This window comes from Pinus tabuliformis, chromosome 3_1, assembly GCF_031772625.1.
Source record: "Pinus tabuliformis cultivar Carrire ecotype Pingquan chromosome 3_1, CPIR1, whole genome shotgun sequence".
In the NCBI taxonomy this organism is placed as follows: Eukaryota; Viridiplantae; Streptophyta; class Pinopsida; order Pinales; family Pinaceae; genus Pinus; species Pinus tabuliformis.
This window is the reverse complement of record NC_142301.1, coordinates 342,991,387-343,012,757: the sequence shown is the minus strand read 5'-3', so window position 1 is coordinate 343,012,757 and position 21,371 is coordinate 342,991,387. Positions and strand designations below refer to the sequence as shown.

The 21,371-nt window shown below is 35.3% G+C and overlaps 1 pseudogene; it reads right to left on the bottom strand.

Moving 5' to 3' along the window:
• LOC149187129 (uncharacterized) overlaps positions 1-20,951 on the bottom strand; it is a 29,166-nt pseudogene extending 8,215 nt beyond the window's left edge.
• Positions 20,952-21,371: the final 420 nt, after the last annotated feature.

The following is a 21,371-nucleotide window of genomic DNA, read 5'->3' as shown; positions in this document are numbered from 1 at the left end:
AGTTTCCCAATCCCCCTTATAGTTTTCCCCTCAGTCAATCTTCCTTCCCAACATCACAGTTTGTGTTGGTTTCCCTATCCTTCAGTTTCAACAAAATATATATATATATATATATATATATAGATAGATAGATAGATATACATATATATAGATATATATATATATATATATATATATATATATATATATATATATATATATAGATAGATAGATATACATATATATATATATATATATATATAGATATATATATATATATATATATATATATATATATATAGATATGTAGATATATATACATATATATAGATATATAGATATATATATATATATATAGATATATACATATATATATATATATATATAGATATATATATATATCTATATATATGTATATATATGTATATATATCTATATATATATATATATATATATATATATATATATATATATAGAGAGAGAGAGAGAGAGAGAGAGAGAGAGAGAGAGATTTATCCCTTTTTAATCCCTAAATATTGCAAAATGTAATTAAGATTGATAATGCTAGATGGGCAATATATATTTCTAGTAGACTCTATTTGATGGGCAATATTCTTTTGCTTGATATATACATATTGCCCATCAAATAGAGTCTACTAGAAATATATGTTGCCCATCTAGCATTATCAATCTTAATTACATTTTGCAATATTTAGGGATTAAAAAGGGATGTTACAAACTTAATGTGTATGGAATCCAAGGTGAGTTGAGTTATATGGATCCAAGTTGCAATCAAGAGGTCAATGTCTCCACATATATATTATGTCGTAAACATGTTAATATGAATTATATTTTCTTTGGTCAATGTTATTTGATATGTGTATGTAAATGTGTATAGTGATAGGGATGAATATTGCCAATTAATATTACATATGGGTAAGGCTTGTATGAAGGGAATGTGAAATATGTACTATCAAGAGAAGTGTAGTGTCTCTATTCCCACCTACTAGCAACTCCCTCCATGGAACGAGAGGGAAAATTCATGTTCTCACCCAAGAAGTTACATGTTTTTATGAGGGAAGGATGTGGATTCAATCGCTCACAATTGAGTGCCATGTAATTAGTATCTCTCCATGTATAAACGGGATGGAGTTAACAAGATCATGCACATTTTACATTAGTTTCCCCACCATGAAAGCATATGTACTTGAAGGGTAGCAAGGAACATGGCCTCACCATTGGTATGGGTTGAGAAGGGTTGGAGTGGCCATGGTCTTGCCCTTGATATAAATACTAATTGATATTTGTTATTTTGAGTAACATTATCATTTACATGCTTTGAATTGGAAATAATACATTCTAGATAATAAAAGTGCATTCATGAAATTAAAATTCACATAAGTTAGTTACACTCATTTAGCCAGAGGAGGCATTTTTTGGTTAAATAGATTTTGTTTCATTGTGCAGATTTGAAATGGATACTAAGCTCTAGAAACATGCATTAATAGAAATTATTCAACTCCTATTTTGGAGGTTTTATTTCATTTAAAAATTAAGTATCATGTGCATACACCTAAAATAGTTGGACAAGATAAGAGGGTGCATAAATTCCTTGTAGACTCAAATTGCAAATTGTAATATGCTAAAACAATTGACTTGAATCTACTATACTCATTAGCGGAAACAATAAATGATCGATGAAATAACGAAGCATATAAGAGAAAGAATTCAATCACACACAACACAATAATTTTCTGGGGAAATCCACAGCTAAAAACCCCTCTTATATGTATATTGCATTAGTCAGAAAATATGAGAAGACTACAATGCTTTGCTCAAGCCCGAGAAACCTCTGCACCATCTCTATTTGTCTCACTGCTTCCTAGACAAGCCTTGGATGAATACAATATGCTCTGCTCAACCTTGAGCTCAACCTGAACAAGTATTTTCTATCCTCTACCTGACTGACTGTCTTTGGCCAATACTTAACCAAATTCCTAGCCTTCCAAGCTCCTACTTCCTTACGCTCACAAGCTCCACGCACAAACTTGTGCTTCCTGTTGCTTGGTCTCACCAACTCATGCTCACCAAAACAATGATTAAATTGTTGCCTTCATTCCTCCTTTTAAAGGTAATTCGAATGCTTAAAATTAGTGAATTTTCTAAATGAGGAATGATTTATTTTAGGCCTTCTTCTGACTGCATGCACCATATGTTTAATTTATATGATTTTACAACTGATAGTACATTGTCCCTGAACTCGAATCTGAATTGGGTCTTTCTCCTATCTGACATGCATGAGTTAATAATGAGTGAATCTTCAGTTTATTGGTTGATCACTGCAAGAAGCACCACACTCGACTTCAGGTAGCACCCCACTGTTTGACAAGCATCACCCCCACTACTACAGGTTACACCCCGCTACTGCAAGTTGCACCCCACTACTGTAGGTTGCACCCCACTACTGCAGGCTACACCCCACTACTATAGGCTACACCCCCCTACTGCAAGTTGCACCCCACTATTTCAGGTTGCACCCTACTATTGCAAGTTACACCCCACTACTGCAGGCCACACCCCACTAATTCCTCTATCGGTTGGAACTAGTTTAACTAACTTTAACTCAGTTAGACTGAATTAAATAATTACAACTCAAAATAAACTCAACTAGTGCTCCTAATTGTAGGAGACACTCTACATGACTCTAGTTAGACCCTCAACTCGAATTAACTGAGCTAACTAAGTCAAATTAACTTAGTTAACTATTACAAGTTGTCATGAGATGTGGAGTTACAATTTTATTCCCAATTTAATTCAAGGACAAATTAAATTAGGATTTTTCTTGATGTTATTTTTAACATTTCTTTTTGTTATTTTCAATAAATGGAACATGTATAAGAAAGCATAGGAAAAGCAGTTGGGTGTTAGATGAATAAAATGCATTTAGTCAATTAAAAATTAGAAATTATACATGGAAGAGACATGTTGTTGGGTGAATGATAGGAATATTAGTGAATTAGTAATTAGGATTTTTGCATGAGAAGACATGTACAATCTTGCAAAAATTATATAAGAAGAGAGGGAGGGTGGCCATTAGAGGCACATTTTGCACCCTAATGTTGGATGGTTGTTCTAATACTAGAAATTGGCATGGTGAATTGGTGGAGAGTTTAGTCAATATTGTGCTAAATTATTGATCATGTTTTGCTGTCGTGTAAAAACCTTCATGCAACCCTTGCAACTCAAGGGTTCTAAGGAAAGAAGAGTACCTTAGGACACAATAGAGTGGTCAAATAGTAAGCTCTCATTCAATTAAGAATCAAAATATGTTGGAGCAATCTAGGAGCCAAAAATCCAAATGGAAAGACAACTACACCCATACGAGAAAAAAGGTATGGCTTTCTAGAAATTTAGTTTGAATATTATCTTCTTTACTAATACAGAAATGCTTCCACTTGAGTTTGATTATTTAAACTCTAGATTTAAACTTTGTTGCATAGAGTTTTAGAATACTTCTTTAAAAAAGTCAAACAAACCATTGGAATTTGATGAAACCGATATTTTTTTAGTGTTAGTAAAATTTCCTAGAAAAGATTTAGTGAATTTTTGGTATGAGACGTAGGGTTGCACGTGACTTATGGAAGAAAAAGTCACATGCATCAAGTGGGTTTCCTTAATACAAACTATTGGCATGCCCCATGGAGGCTTGTATGCCTCAATGCAATGCAAAATTTTGTGATTTTGGAAGGGGAGAAGAAGAGATCTTTTTTTTCTTGCACCATGTAATAGAATTGTTAGGTAAGATTTGCATGAAATATGATCTTAATTAAAGAATCCTAAAGACCTTTCCTAATTATCTTGCATTTATACCTTGAGTCGTATGAGCCTCATCTTGACCTTAAGCCTAAGAGGGAAACTTTTTGTTGTTGTAGCTATATTCAAAGACCTATACTAATTATCTTGCATTTATACCTTGAGTCCTATGAGCCTCATCTTGACCTTAAGCCTAAGAGGGAAACTTTCTATTGATGTAGCTATATTCAAAGACCTTTCCTAATTATCTTGCATTTATACCTTGAGGCGTATGAGCCTCATCTTGACCTTAAGCCTAAGAGGGAAACTTTTTGTTGTTGTAGCTATATTTAAATACCTTTCCTAATTATCTTGCATGTATACCTTGAGTCGTATGAGCCTCATATTGACCTTAAGCCTAAGAGGGAAACTTTCTGTTGTTGTAGTTATATTCCCTCAACTAAGAAAAACTCCTCGATTTTCGCAATGTTTATATGTTTATATGAAAGAGAAATTCATTGTGACAACATACAATGTAGGTTTCTTAGTCAATAAGCGGAATTCATTTGCATGTCCTTATGTGTAAGACAACTATGTTAGGATCATTCTAATTATGATTCATATATTGTAAAAGAACTTGCAATTGTTAAGTAATCGATTAGAGAGAATAATAAAGTATCCTTTTAAGGGTAAAGATTACATGTTGTGTTGCATGCCGACACATGTCATTGTTTACATATTCTAGAGCTTTGATGCTAATCATTATTTTGGTTTTGCATGAGTTTTATTCATGTGAAGGGGATCAAGAAGGAGAGGTGTAAATTCATAATCATATTTGAATCAAGCTACCATTTCAATACATGATGTCAAGAAAGCATTCAAAGAGCTAGAAAATTGAAGAAGTTTAATTTTTAAATTAATTTGAAATTTTGCATTAAATCTAGGAGAAAATAGAATATAAATCGTAACTAGAGATCAAAATAATATTTCAATTAGATTTTTCAGCTAATGTATTATTCAGTGAAATGTTCTTGCTTGTAAATTTTATATTTGAATCTTGAATTTATTATGATTTATTATCCTATAATTGATTATCCTTCTCGAATATGAAAAAATTGTAAAGAGTAGGGATGTATTGGGTGTTGCTCTTGTGAAGAAATGTGTATTAGAGATAATCTTATGTTTTTTCTCATTGATAAAGTGTAAGAGAAGTTAAAACAAAAATTGTATGCATTGCATAAGCATCATTAAAGATACACACATGCATCGTTATTCTAGAGCATAAGTGTATTTAGTGTTCCTAGTTAAGATATTGTTGCAAGGATCACTACAATGGGCTTCTTTTAGAACCAAATGGCTTTGGTAACACTAGTGGTGCATAAATTTTGTCCTTAGCTATCACCAATGATGATGATGTGCAATTATTGGCATGAAACACATCACATTCTTGTAGAACACTCAATCCTACAAACATCATACCATACTCAGAGGTTGCACTACTGGAAGTGTTAAAACACAAAGAAGAGATCAAGCATATACACACAAGGGCCTCACCTCGAATTCAAGATATGAATGATGTATCATCTCCATTTTATCTCCCTCTCTCTCTCTCATTATTTAAGTTATAGATAGAATGTAATGGGATATGCTTGGATGAATTTTTACGTTGGGGATAAATATGGGAACTCAAAAAGGTCCCCTAACGCCCTAATGTACTAGTCACAACTAATAAGGAGGTCATTTGGAGGAAGACATGAATAATATTCATAATAAAGAGGAGTGAGGAAAATGGTCAGTTAATGGGTTCTTATGGGAGTGGATCATCCACCCCATATATACTCCTTTAGGTCTCTTACTCACTCTATAGAGGATCCTCTAAGTTCAAGGGAAGAATAACTTATAGAAAAATAGCAATTAAAGAACATCTCCAAGCCCAAAACAGTCTCTAGATATCACCTAAGATATGCAAAATATTGGGTAGAAGATCCTTGTGTAGGGGATGTGAAATGGGATCTAAGCCTAGATGAGAATTTGTCTATAGTGAACCTTGGAAGAAATTCCAAGTTGAAATTGGCATAAAAATGGAAAATGGAAAATAAAAACTGGAAAATTTCAATCAACTATATACCCTTAAAGCAAGGAAGGCCTTGGGAAAGGGTAAGTAATGCTAGTCCTCTCAATCAATATAAGAGGGCTAGGCTCCCCTTAAAAGAAATGTTGCATTAAAAGGTCTTTACAAGCTTCACAAACCAAATATTATCTAGATTTAGGTAAATATGCTAGATGTTGAATGTTATAAATGCATCTTACTTCTTTTAAAAACAAATTGGTGGTTTTTAGGAGTAGGTTCAAATGGTAAATTGGAGGCTACTATATTTGGATGGGACACTTGTTTCTAGTTGATTAACCAATCTATTAATCTTGTAAACATTTGAACAATTTAAATCTCTATAATATGCCAAAAAGGTCTCAATAATCAACACATATGTCCTATAAAATGATAGAAAAGAATTATGGAATATTTTCTTTACCACAGATTGTCTTAAGAGGGTTTTACTATTCTAGGAGGGAATTTCAATTTATTAACCTTATGCTACCAAACTAAATTCACTAATCGGCTTTTCTTTATAATTTGATTCCACTATGATGTTTGTGGACCTTTCTCGACAGCCTCCACTGCCAAGCACAGGTATTATGTTATATTCATAGATGTTTTTCTCATAAAAGTGTTGGATCTACTTCATGTAGAAGAAAGACCAAACATTCTCCAAATTTGTTGAGTTTAAAGCACTTGTTGAGAAAGAAACTAGAAGGAAAGTGAAGGCTCTCAAGAGCGATAATGGTGGTGAGTACATGTTGAATGAGTTTAAAAAAAATTGTGCAAAGGAAGGCATTCGACAAGAGTTGACAGCACCCCATAACCCACAACAAAATGGGGTGGCTGAGAGGAAGAAAAAAAGTATTGTGGGAGCAGCACGGGTGATGTTGCATGACCAAAGCCTACCTCTACACTTGTGGGTTGAAGCATGCAACACAACGGTCTATTTGCAGAATAGGAGTCCTCACAGGATTCTTGGCATGAGTACACCAGAGGAATCTTTTTCAGGGAATAAACCAGATGTGTCACACTTCTGATCTTTGGATCATCAATTTACTGTCATGTTTCCAAGGAAGCAAGGAAAAAGCTAGAGTCCACAACAAAGTTGGGCATATTTGTGGGGTGCACAAATACACCTCACAAATATCGTGTGTACTTTCCATCCCTGAGGATGATAGTGGTCAGACGGGATTTGAAGTTTGATGAGGAGAAGGAAATGAGGTGTTCTCTTGAGAGGGATCTTCAGTTTTAGCCTGATCAGGAGATTTTGGCTCCAAAGGAAGAACCTCAAGAAGTTTTGGAGCAAGCACAAGCAGAGGATCGGAGAGTGGAGATATCCACTCAACCAGAGACATTCAAAGAAGGAAAGAAGCAAACCAAGGAAGCTAACAAATTATTTCAGGATGTTAGAGAGAATGTGGGAGCACCCACATCACAGCGCAAGCAGAGGAGGTCAGTGGATCGGTACATTGGCTACATGGCTCTGATGAGTGAGCTGGTAGAGACAGAGCCATCCTCATTTGAGGAAGTTATAGAGAAACCAATATGGGTTGATGTTATGGTAGAGGAATATGATTCCATTGTCAGAAACAATGTTTGGGAAGTGGTCCCAAGACCAACAAACAAATAAATGGTTGGTTTGAGATGGATTTACAAGGTAAAGCATGCAACATATGGTAGCATAGAGAAACATAAGGCCAAATTTTTGGCCAAGGGGTTCTCTCAGGTGGAGGGAATTGACTATGAGGAGACCTTTTCTCCAATAGCAAAGTACTCATCCATCAAGTAAATTATAGCACTGCCAGCGCAGATGGGCTGGAAGATCCACCAAATGGATATGAAGACAACGTTTCTCAATGGAGTTATTGTGGAGGAGGTGTATATTGAGTAGTCATAGGGGTTTGAGACCTTTGACAGAGAGTCGCATGTGTTCAGGCTCAAGCAAGAATTGTATGGACTCAAGCAATCACCCTGTGCTTGGTATACCAACATCGATAGCTATCTCACCGGTTTGGGCTTCACCAAAAGTGAAGCATATGAAAACCTTTATCACATTGTGGTAGAAGGTAAATTATTGATTATTTTTTTATATGTCGATGAATTGATCCTTACTGATGATGAGAAACTGATCAGATCTTACAAAGAGGACCTTCCAAGAGAGTTTGAGATGAAGGACATGGGCCTTGTGCACTACTTCCTTGGATTGGAAGTATGGCAAGGTGATGGGGAACTATTTCTCTCTCAGGGAAAGTATGCCAATGAGATACTTCAGAGGTTCTGCATGGACAGGTGCAAACCCATGGAGACTCCTCTAGCAAGAAATTGGAGGAAAGAGGATGCTACTTCAGCTGAAGTAATGGAGGCTACCATTTATAGGTAGTTCGTGGGTTCATTCATGTATTTGGTGTACACATGACCGAACATGTGTTATGCAATTAACCAGCTCAGCCAAGCAATGGTTAAGTCAACCAAACTGTATTGGAAGGTAACGAAGCATGTGTTGAGATACCTCCGAGGCACTACTCAATTTGGTCTTTGGTACAGACGGATAGAGGGAGTGAAGTTGGAAGGCTTCACATATGCAGATTGGGCGGGGAGCCCATCAAATAGGAAGAGCACATCAAGAGGAATTTTCAGTGTTGGGTTAGCAACAATTTCTTGGTATAGAAGGAAGTAGAGATCTATGGCACTCAGCTCAGCATAAGCAAAGTACATGGCTGCAAGTCAAGTAGTATGTGAGGCTATCTAGATGAGAAAGTTTTTTGTTGGGTTATTTGGTCAGAGGATGGATCCTACAGTGATTTATTATGACAACCAGAGTTGTATCAAACTCTGAGAATCCAGTATTTCATGATTGATCCAAGCATATTGACATCCATTGCCACCATCTACAAGATTGTGTGCAGAGGCAGATTATGTTGTTGTAGTGCATTCCGATAGAGGAACAAGATGCAGATATTTTGACAAAGGCCTTGTCAAGAGGAAAATTCAAGATCCGTAGAAGAAAGATTGGGGTATCTGATAATCCCTTTCTTGCTAAAAGGGAGTGTTGAAAATACAGCAAGAAATTCTAGTTTTGACTTTCCCTTGGTCAAACTAGATAAAAATTTGAATTTCTATTTCAACAAAATACTTGGAGGTAGTTAACTAAGGTGACATGGCTCTTGTCACTCAGTTAACGCAATAAATTCAAGTTGGAGACACTTGAGTTTAGTTCTACATGATTGATTACTAATTTGTAGCAATCTATTTCAATTAATTTGAGTTATTATCAGATTAACTAGTTCTAACTGTCAGAAGAACTAGTGGAGGTCAAGTTGTGGATGTGTAACTTCAACCACACTTATTGATCAACTAGTTAACTGATCAATCAACCCAAATTAGTTATTGCATCTAGAGAATTCGAGTTACCCAGTTGAGATGGAGATTCCAAGGGCAATGTACTATCAATTGTAGCATATTCCCATGTGTACAAGTGGTGCATGCAGTCAAAGATTGACCTAAGGCTATTACATAATTCCTTGGTGTGAAATTCCTAAAAAAATAGGGGCAAATTCCCAAGGGAACAACACAAGGAAATAGGAGTTTGGGAAGGCTTGAAATTGGCTAAGTGTTGGGCCAAGATCAGTCAGTCAGGCAGATGGATAGACTATACTAGTGTAGGGTGTGCTTGGTCTTGAGCAAGCATTGTATTTCTTCTCTATTCTCTAATTAATGCAATACTAGATAGTAAGGGGTTTTCGGCAGTTGCTTTCCCCTAGATAAATCTTTGTGTATGTGTGATGTTTCCTTTTTCATGTCAATGATTCTTGTTTTATATGGTGAATTAACTTCCGCAAATTAGTAGAGTAGCTTCAAGTCTTATGATTTAGTAAATTTCATGAGCAGTATTGAGTCTAGACATTAATTTCTACAAGGAAAAGGGAAATTTTTTAGTCGGAAGACTTTGAATGAAGGATGAAAAGTAGATCCTTGTGGTTGGCACAAGAGCATGAGAACGTAAAGTTCTTCTAGTGTTATGCAAATACCATAAGGGACATGTAGACAAAATATGAAAGGTATGCCAGAAGATTGATGGAGATAGTAGGTTTAGGGGTTTCCTATTTCAAATATTAATACAAGTAACTAAGAAGATAAAATATAATAGAGATAATAAAGTTGGCCTCCTACTTCCCTAGGTTCATAGATGAAGAGGCAAATGAGAATCTAATGTATAAACTTTCCATGTGAGAGACAAATTATTGGTGGAGTCCTTTAAAAAGGATAAAAGTTTTGGACCATATAGATGGTCAATCAACTTTATCTACCTTTTGTGATTTTGTGGAGGAGGATCTCTGCAAAGTGGTTGAATAATTTGGACTTTCAGGATGGGTATTTGGAACCATCAACTCTACCTTCATAGCATTGGTCCCCAAAAAATATGACCCTAAATAATTTTAGGATTATAGGCCCATCTCTCTATGTAATTGGTTTATAATAAAATTGATTGAAGGGGATATTATTCCATACAATATCATAACAACAATTTGGTTATTCACAACGTTTTGGGGTAGATCAAGAAGCATTACATTTATTCAAGATACATGCATACATATGAATGCATGCATGTATGCATGTATATTTATTTGTATGTACATATAAATGTAGGTGTGTGTGTGTGTACACACACACACACACCTCGATATTTCTTCAACATTTCCTCAATGTATTTAGTTTGGCAGATGAATAGTCCTTTACTAGATTGAAAAACTCGCAGACCTAAAAAGACTGAAAATTCTCCCAACATGGACATTTCAAATTCTTTCTACATTTATTCTGAAAAAACATCTTGCTCATTGTGTCAACATCACTTCCAAAAATAATGTCATTTACATATAACACAATTATTAACAAAATTTCATTATCTATTTTGATATAAAGATTGATGTTTGTTTCTATTTTTAATCCTTGTTGTTGCGGATACTTGTAAAGTCCTGAGTACCAAGCCTTTGGAGCTTGGGTTAGACCATACTGCTTTCTTCAAATTGCTCACATCATTTTTATTTTCTAACAATTGTAATCCTTTTGGTTGTTCAACATATACTTCTTCTTCCAAGTCACCATTCAAGAAGGCTTACTTGAAATCCATTTGATATACTTTGAACTTTCTGAAACAAGAAAATGCCAAAAAAATGCCAATGGCTTCAAATTTGGCTATTGGAGCAAAAATTTGTTCAAATTAAACACATTCCACTCATGCATACTCTTTGCAAACTAATATAGCCTTATACCTCACCACCTATCCATCCTCATTTAGTTTGTTCTTAAAGACCCACTTAGTGCCAATTACAATATTTTCTTTTGGTCGAGGAATAATTTCCCATGTATGATTTTTCTAAATTTGATCTAGCTCTTCATCCATAGAATTGATCTAATGCTTTCCTTTACTAGCTTCAACAAAGCAAAGTTGGCGTGCCTTAGTGTGCATATTAATTTCCTTCTAGTATGGACTCTTGAATCCTTATCACCAAGGATTTGATATTTTGGATGAAACTTCTGAACATATCTTAATGGAGTCTTTGGATGTGGAGGTTCTGCCTCTTTCTCTTCTTCCTTTTGTTCTTCATGTTTTTCCTCTTCATGTTCTTTGTTGATTATCTCCCCCAACTCTTCATTTTTTTATGCTTTCTGTTATGAGGTAATGCTTCATCTACTCTTACATAAATGCTTTCTACCACTTTGCGTAGCCTTTTGTTGTGACATTTGTAGCCCTTGCTTCTAGGTGCATAACCAAGGAAAATCCCTTCATCTATTTTGGAAGTAAACTTCCCTAAATTATCTTCATTTATCTTTATGTAGCACTTGCTTTCAAATGCCTTGAAGTGTTTGAATGTAGTTGGGTTACCTTTCCATGATTCATAAGGATTCTTGTTGTTGTTCACTCTGCTTTGTGCTTTATTCAAAATGGAGACTGCATTGTAGATTGCTTCTCTCTAAAATGTGTCTGGTAGGTTGGTTTCATTGAGCATTGTTCTTGCGATTTCGTACACAATTATATTCTTTCTTTCAACAAATCCATTTTATGGTGGATTCCTCATCATCAACAATTGTCTTTTGATCCCATGATTTTCACAAAATTCATTGAATTCCTTAGAGGTATACTCACCTACTCTTTCTCATCTTAAACATTTGATTTTTAAATTATTCTCGTTTAATCAGAGCTTTGAAAGATTTAAACTTTTTCAAATGTTTCATATTTTTCTTTAAGGAATGTAACCCATGTCATTCTTGTGTGATCATCAATCAAGAGCATAAAATATCTCATCTTTTAAAGTTTGTGTCCTTGTTGGCCCGCAAATATTTCAACAGAGATTTGCATGAATAAATTCGAATAGCTTTGATGATGAGTATTCTTTTGCCTTGAATATAATCCTAGTCTACTTACCATGTTGCCATGGCTTGAAAATAGTATCATATGGTTCTGATACCTTTGTCATGTCTCTTATTGCTTGTGTTTTGTTGAGTTCTACTATATTGTCAAAGCTAATATGACCCATCCTTCTATGCCATAACCATCTCTCATTCAATTTCCCCATGCAATAGTCTTCTTTTGCTCCATCTAATATATATCCATTACTTGAGGTCCTAGTTGCATTTGCCACCACTCTTCCATATTCTTCTTTTCTTATTTCACAACATTTAGAATGGAATGTGAGATCATATCCTTGATCACGCATTTGATTAACACTTAGGATATTATGTTTCATACCATCAACATACAAACCATTTTTAGCTTTAGATTTTCCATTATTAAGGACAATTGTCCCTTTACCCATTATTCTGGTTAGTGTATTGTTTCTAAATTTTACATTTCATCCTTTGTCTTCCTTTAAAGATAGAAAATTACTCTTATCTCTCGTCATATGCTTTGAGAATCCACAATTAATGTACCATTAAATTTCTTGGTTTTGAGCGTATGGTACAAAACCACACTCTTCTTGTCTTTCTTACTTCTTTTTCCAAATCTTTGTGAATTCTTCTTGCTTTTTTTGCTTGGGAGGCTTTATTGAGTTGCTTCTACACTCACTTTGTGTCCATAGTTATCACATTTGTAGCATTCAACATGGTCCAATACAAGAGAAAATAATTTGTAACTTTTTACAACATTCTCATCAAAACTTCTACAATTGTTTCTCACATGTGCATTCCTTAAGCTCTTATATGATCCCCTACTCGTATTCCCTATATAATCATTTCTTACATGGGCTCTACATTCTATTGCCTTACGACCAAAATTATTACATGAAAACAAAAACCATAAAATAGATTTTTATACTTGGATGTGAAAGGCCTTCATGGGGGAATTGGTTTTTTGAATCCATTCCTAGGTCTCATCTACTCTTCACTTCCTTGCCTAGTGTTACTTTCTTTATTTTGAAAATTAAATCTTTGTTGGTCCTCACCTTCCTTCCTAATGTTATTCACATTAGTGATGGGGGTCATCTCTCTATTGATCCTTGGCTTCATTTCTAACTCTGCTTGCACTGCTATTGGATCCTTTGAGCCACCTTTGAGCACATTAGAATAGCTTCCAAGTTCGTGTTTGCATTTCTTTTATGATGTCATTGAGCTTGATTCTCCCTTGATAATTTCATGATAACCAAGACATGTTTTAATAAAAGGAGAAATTTGGCAACTGAGAATATAATCCAAGGTTTTAGAACTCTTTCCAAACTTCAAACTTTGATTTAGTTGATCATTGGCTTTTTCTAAATCCTTTCTCAAGGAAAAAATCTCAACTTCTAGTTTCTCACAACATCCTTCCTTTTCTTTGAGTTGGTTTAGCAACATTTATTCTCTTTTCTTTGCCTTTTCTAGTTGTAACTTCATGATAGAGACTATTGATTAATCAAGATCATGATTATTTTCTTTCTCATATTTTTGTAATAGATCCTTTAACTTTTTATTTTCTCTTCCTTCTATTTCTTCTAATAAGTTCTCCCTTAAGATGATTAACATATGCTTCCTCTAAATCTGATTTAACTAAATAAAAGTATTGAGTATCCATGACCATGAATAATAATTCTTAGTTGTCTTCATTAGATGCATATCCATCATTGTCTTTTGATGTGTTGCCATCTACCCTGGAATCGAGGCTTTTCTTCTTGAGAGATCTCCCCTTCCTATTTTCATGAAATCTGCCTATATTACTATGTTTATGAGATTTGCTTCTATCTTTATATTCTTCTGCATTCTCATCATCTTCCAATTTTTCATATGAACATTTAGAAGCATAATTACATATTCTACCACATTTAAAACATTTGAATGGTAGCTTACCTTTATATCAATACCAGATCCTCACTTTAGCTTCCTCATAAATTAAACTTCTTCTTCATTTGATTCAGAGCTAGAATGATCATGGTCCTTGTGTCCTTTTGTTTTCTTTGATGCTTTTAAGACTACTTCCTTTAATCCCGACTTCTCTTTTCTTATTCTCATCTCATAAGCAGTGAGAATACCATGTAGTTCATACATCTTCATATCTTTTAGATCTTTCATTTCTTCAATGGTAGATACCTTTGCTTTAAATATCAATGGTAAAGATCTCAACACTTTCTAAGCAATCGTTTCTTCATCAATTGTTTCAGCAAGACCTCTTTAGTATTCACAACCTCATCTACTTGAAGGAAAAAACCTGCAATGTTTTATGTTTTCATCTTCATTCATCTTTAAGCTTTCAAATTGCATTCTATGAGTTTGAAGCTAAGCTCTCTTCACCTTTTCAGCTCCTTCATAATTTTTATGAAGCTTGTTCCAATTTTTTTTAGTAGAATCACATTCCATTACCTTGACGAATTATGAATCTACAAGACCAAATAGAATGAGATTCATTGCTTTTGCAGTATTTACAAAAGCCTTCTTCTCATATGAATTTGTTAGAGGAACTGCTAGAAATTTATCACCATATACCACAAAAATCCAAACATCAGCACCAAGAGGAATCAAATATTCCCTCATCCTTATCTTCTAGAAGGCATAGTTTGTTCCATTAAAGAGTAGGGCTCTGTTTGACAAAGAACTATCCTTACTATCCATTTGTCCCTCTAGGATTTTCCTTCCACTAGTTAGACTACTTCTGAAAATTCCAATTGTTGGAATTACTATTATACCCAAAAATCATGTTCTTTATTAATTGCAGCCTATTCTAGAGATGAAATATGATCCAATCGACCTTGTTAGGCACTCATATTGTGGATTCAATCTCTAAAAATTAGATCTGGGTGTATTTAGCAATTTATGCTATGGTTTTCTTACTAGAGTAATCGCGTTGACTACACATTGACCGGATACATCATTGTTAATTCAAGTCGCATGATTAGGAAACTCACCATCATGGGACAACCACAATCAAAACCCATGTTCTAGATTTTACCTAGACCTCCTGCAAATATCACAACCAAGGACGATTTACAAAATCTACTAAATCTGCAATTTTATTTTTACAATGCAATTAATTACATGAAATTTAAAAAATTAAAGTTTAATAAAATACCTTGGGAAAGTGTTTATATTAGCAAAATATGGGAAAAATGTCATAAATGACTAAGAGGGCCAAGGCTAAAGAAGTAAAAAACATAGCAAAATTCTTGATAAAAAAGAGGACCGACAAACCATAGTGTTACATCAATTTGTAGGCACCAACCTATAGGAGACACCAATCCTCTTTGCTTCTTTGTAGGCACCAATCTACACTAGACAACAACCACCTTTGTTGCTTTTTAGGCACAAACCTACATGAGACACTGATCCCTTTGCTCACTGATTCACAATTTGATTTTCTCTGGTTCACTCTACTCTTCTTCGGTTCATAGTAGTTACCTCATCAACGTCAACTTTCTCTAGACACTCCTAATATAATGACAATTTTACTTATTTAAAACAATTAAATGTCATAAAACATCAATCCCATAAACTGAACAAGTGAGACAAGATATACGTGTGAACACTTATGGGAGAAAACCAAAAAACTTCTTTATATAAAATATCTTGTAGGCACGACCTTTCCATGCTAAATTAGAGACGTAAATTAGGACACGATATTCATTTCTATCCAGTGTTCATAAACTTATAAGCACACTATAATATGTTATGAGTTAGATTAGATTAGTTGTCACTTCTAGGTTAGATTTGAGAAAGTCAAGACTAAGGACTAAATTAAGGAAGCATGAAACACAACTTTTAATATAATCACAAAGGCTTGATATGTAAAACACACCAACTTGATTTCTGAACACTTCATACTTGGCATATACTGAGACTTCTTAGACAAGTCAAAGTTTTCTATGCAATCATGTTCAAGATATCAAGTTTTCACTCAAATGCCTGGAAAGAAAATGGTTTAAATGGTTTTTTATCCAAAGGATTGATTAATGCACTAGGGCCTTTCTTGCCACTGAAGGCAAGTGGACACTCTGGTAGTATTTTATTCAAACTAATTGATTTTGACCCAGTACCAGTTAACGCGCTGAGAATGCACTATGGACTTCCCCACTTATGAGGGTGAAAATCGTTGGTCACTAATAGTCTTCTAATCATCCTTTTAAATAGTATGTTCCCAAACCATTAATATATTATAAGATAAGTAATAGATAAAATAGGGAACTATGGTGTTTATTAGCTCAAGGCTAAGTGGAAAAGTTATCAAGAAGTTGGGGCCTTCTTCACAAGAAAGATGGTGAATGGATTAACACCCTCCTGCCACATTTACCCAAGCTAATTAGTCCACTAGGGTAAACATGTGACGAGAGGCTACTATGATGCGATTCAACTCCCCAAGTACAATTAAGGAAGTGGAACTAACAAACACAACCAAACTGACCTTTCCCAGGAGATACAAACCCTTCAAGAGGTAACTAACCCTTCTAAGTGCTTAACCCCTGAGAAAACTTAGCTTTTTACTGTCCTAGAGCCTCATTTGCTCCCATGACAAGGCATGCATGTGACCAAAGCCTTCCATTCGCTCCCACAACAAGGGAATGCCAACGGCTGTGGACTTTTCCAAACAGTTCTGAGCCAGCGACCCCAAGTTCTGTGCCACTTTTTAAGGGGTAGGACTCAAGCCACTGCCCAGAACTTCATGAAACTTTCAGAAATGATAATTGACACTAAAACAAAGGAACTAATGCAAACACTTAATCAATTAATTGAATGGACCCTTACTATCCATGAATGGCATTTCATCAAACATGTCACAAATATGCAATCTACAGGTCATAACAACATATTTGAGCATAGGGGTCTCATACTTATCTGAGATTCGTAAAGAAGCATTGTTGCCATATCACAATAGTTGCATTATCATCTATTAGGTCATATATTCATTGTACTTTCAATTACTAATCAAAACATGATGAGAGCCATACATCAAGTTTATCATAAAACATACTCATAACCAGCCTATAACCAATAGAATTAACAAGGATATACAACCATAAAATTCACATATAAGCTAATACATTTACACATGAAATACCAAGGAGCAAGAGCTCTTATTAATTAATGCAAAATCCAACCAGGTATGGGACTTCCACAAACAACCTAACCATAGATTGGCTGAACCAAATCTTTCTTTCATCGAATCACCCTCGTGACATATTCCAAGCATGAATGTGGGACTCATAACCAAACCAAACCAAGTTTCCTCGGGCTTTACTGCAATCCTCATCGGATCACTAGGCCCTAAACAAGGACAGATGGCACCAAATTTCTCCACCTACACTGTCACGAATTTACCTGTCTCCTAGTCTTTAGACCTTATTGTATATCATGCCATACAACGGTCAAGGATTCCTAGGCCTAATCAAGACTCCACCATCCAGGATTTACCATATATCCCGCCATTCACTGGCCAACAATTCCTAAGTCTAATCGAGGGCACAGACCTCTAGGATTTACTATATATCCCTTCATTCACCGGTCGAGGATTCCTAGGCCCACTGAGGCACACAAATTTGGCTCTACCACAATCCCAATCCAGTCCAGGGATTCCTAGGACTTGTGTTATTTCTTTCAGAGACCACCTCACTTAGTTTTGAAACCATCTAACAATCCAGCTCAACCAAATACAAGAGAACCCATCACACCATGGCTATCCGGAAATGGAAAGGCAAGGTTGAAGAACATTGTCACACCTGGAAAAACCCATGCCAATGACAGCAAGAGAACCAAATACACACATGCATGTACCATGCATGCCAAAACTAGCAAGGAAATCACACATGAAAACTAGCGACTAGAGAATGTACACTCAGAAATCCTTCAAAGCCTTTATTAGGGCCAAAGACTGTTTTTCAATGATATTGTAACTTAATGTCGCATCCCTTATCGTTCTGCTGAAAAATGAAATTGGTTGTTCTGTTTTTTGGTATTTTTCTGCATTAGGACAACAACCAATGTATGCTTAGAAGAAAATGAAAAAATGATAAAATCCATAGCAAAATCAGGGTTGATTAAGATGGGAGCGTAAGACAATGCAGTTTTGACTTGGTTGAAAGATTTCCTTGCATCCTCGGACCAACTTACCTCGTTGTCACTTTTCAACATGTTAGTTATTTCTCTTAGATGTTCAGCAAGGTTAGGAATAAACCTTCTCAAGAAGTTGATCTTACCATTAAAAGACTGAATTTCCTTCTTGTTTCTTGGGTAATCCAATTGTTGGATTGCCTCAATTCTTGTGGGATCTATGCAGATGCCATCTTTTGATATGATATGACCAAGTAATTTTCCCTCTTCCATGGCAAACAAACTCTTCTTCGGATTCAGCGATATGTTGAATTTCCTGCACCTTTGGAAGACTATCCTCAAATGATGCAAATGCTCTTCATCTGTTTGGGAGAAAATTGTGATATCATCAAGGTAAATAACCAAAAACACATCCTTTTCATTAGCGAAAGTGATGTCCATCGCTCGTTGAAATGTAGCTCCTGCATTTTTTAGCCCAAAAGGCATCTTGGCATACATGAAAGTACCCCACAGTGTAGTGAATGTTGTCTTTGCTTGGTCATCAGGATGGACCAACATTTGATTATACCCTGAATAGTCGTCAAGTAATGACATTTTGGAAGAACCCACTACCCTTTGCAGAATGTGATCCATCTTTGGGAGAGGGTAATTTCCTTTCAAGGACACTTTCTTTAGATTTCGAAAATCAATGCATAAACAAATTTCACCTATCTTCTTCCTGACTGGAACTAGATTCGACATCCACTTGGAAAAGCGAAAAGGAACAATGATACCATCTTTATATAATATGTTTATCTCTTTCTCTATGAATGGAAGCAGCTTTGGATTGATCCTTCTGAGATTTTGGCGAAAATGCTTTTGATTGGGCTTGATAGGAATAGTATGCTGAATTATACTTTTATCATAAACCTTCAAATCTGAATACTCCCATGCAAACACATCAGAAAACTCAGCCAAAAGTGTTGCATACTTACCTTTCATTTCTGGGGTTAATGACTTTGACAACTTCACCATCTTTGGCTTCTCGGTTGTGCCAATATTGATGTCTTCAACTCATGTTTCAATGGGGACCAATGTCGGCTTTTGTGCAACATCATCATGATCGAAGATCTCTTCCAAGGGTACAAGACCTCTTGGAATGGAATTGTCTTTCTACTGTACTACATCCAATTATGTGGCTTGGATCTCCTGATCATCTTCATAAAATACATCATCAATGTAAGAGGTGGCAAATTCTTCCTCCATTTGTAGAAAATTATTGATTTTCTTATCATCATGAAACACTTGCTAGTACCGGAGATTATCAGGGACAGCAAGGCGATGTTTAACATTGATTTCAAATTTCTTATTGGAATGTATTGGGATTTTAAACATGCTTGTAGCGGTGGCAAGAGAATCAGCCATGAAATTCTGGTTTCTTGGAATCAGAGATAATGTATACTCAGGAAAAGTTTTGAGGATATCTAACACAACATTGTGATATGCTCGCATCCTAGAATTTTTGCATTGGTATTCCCCCTTTACTTGTTTGATTATCAATTCGGAGTCGCCATAAATTGAAATTATTTTTGCACCTAGCTCCTTAAGAATCTTAAGATTGGTAATCAAGGCCTCATATTCCGCTTCATTATTAGAACAATCAAAAGCTAGTTTATATGAAGATATTCTGACATTATGAGGAATTTTACCGGAGTGATTCATTGGAGTATGAATCCAAATTCTGATTCCAGCTCCTTCCTTTTGCCAGGGCTCCATCAAAATCCATGGTCCAAAGACCCTCTTCCTCATCAAGAAGTTGAAATTCAGAACACCGATTTTTATTTTCTGTTTGAAGATGATCTGCTGTCTTGACATAATTTGTTTCCTTCACTGAATCCATTGTCCTTTCAACTGATATATTGGGCTACAAACCATTTAATCCCTGTTCTTGATTTTCTACAAGTGGAACTGCTTCAATACTACCTGAAACTTCTAAAATTTCTGAAACTTCTTCAATCTGACTTTCTAAATCAACTGAACTATTATCATTGTACAAAATAAAAGATTCTAAATCAATATGTACATCATGTATGGGGTGATTATTCAGCTTCTCTTTGGTAGTAATCATATATTTCGTCTTGGTTTCGCAGTACAATTTCCTAAGTTGACAAAACACCAGTATAGTAGCATAAGAGAAATCAAGCTGCAAAGTACCTTTGAGTTTTGCTCCTCATGACTGGGAGAGAAGCATTCCATACCTTGGAGGAATATCAACAACAACCACATCCATCAGAACATTTTTTGCCTGAATTTGATCTAAAGATACTACCAAGTCTTTAATGAGACCGAGACACTTAAATATTCCAGAGTCAAAGGAGTAAACGTCGTGATATGATCGGGTAATATCTAGTCCTAACTTATCCATAATGGCCTTGGGCATCAGATTGTGAGAAGCTCCGGAATCTAACATGGCATTGTGAAGGATGAAATCATGGATCCTAAGACTGAGGTAAAATGGTGGGACTTCACTGTCTTCTAAATTTCCATCTATGGCAGGGCCAAACAAAAGCTCAGGGTGGTCATCACTAACATTCACCATGTCTGACATTTGATCGACCTTTAGCAATTTGGCTATATGGAATTTATATTGATCATTCTTAACTAATTTGGTCAAAGGAATGGAAATTTTCAATTTAGAAATCTCATTCTCTAGACTAAATAAGTTAGGATGTTTTTCTACCTCTTTGGAAGTCATATCCTTCTTTTCTGGCTGTTCTTTGGTGGGAATCTCCTTTCTCTATCCTCTAGTTTGTGTTTCTGCATTTCTCTTTCCCTGACTAGTGGTAACAACCTCCTTTTCTTTGTTCTGATTTGTAGAGGTTGATTATTTGGTATGAGTATCTTTTTGAGAAGTTGGCTTCTTTGGATTTGAAGTAAGATGCACACTTCTGTTCCTCAAATTATACTACCTTTGCACTTGGCTAAGAGCATTTTTGTAACCCCTTTGATAATCTTCTGT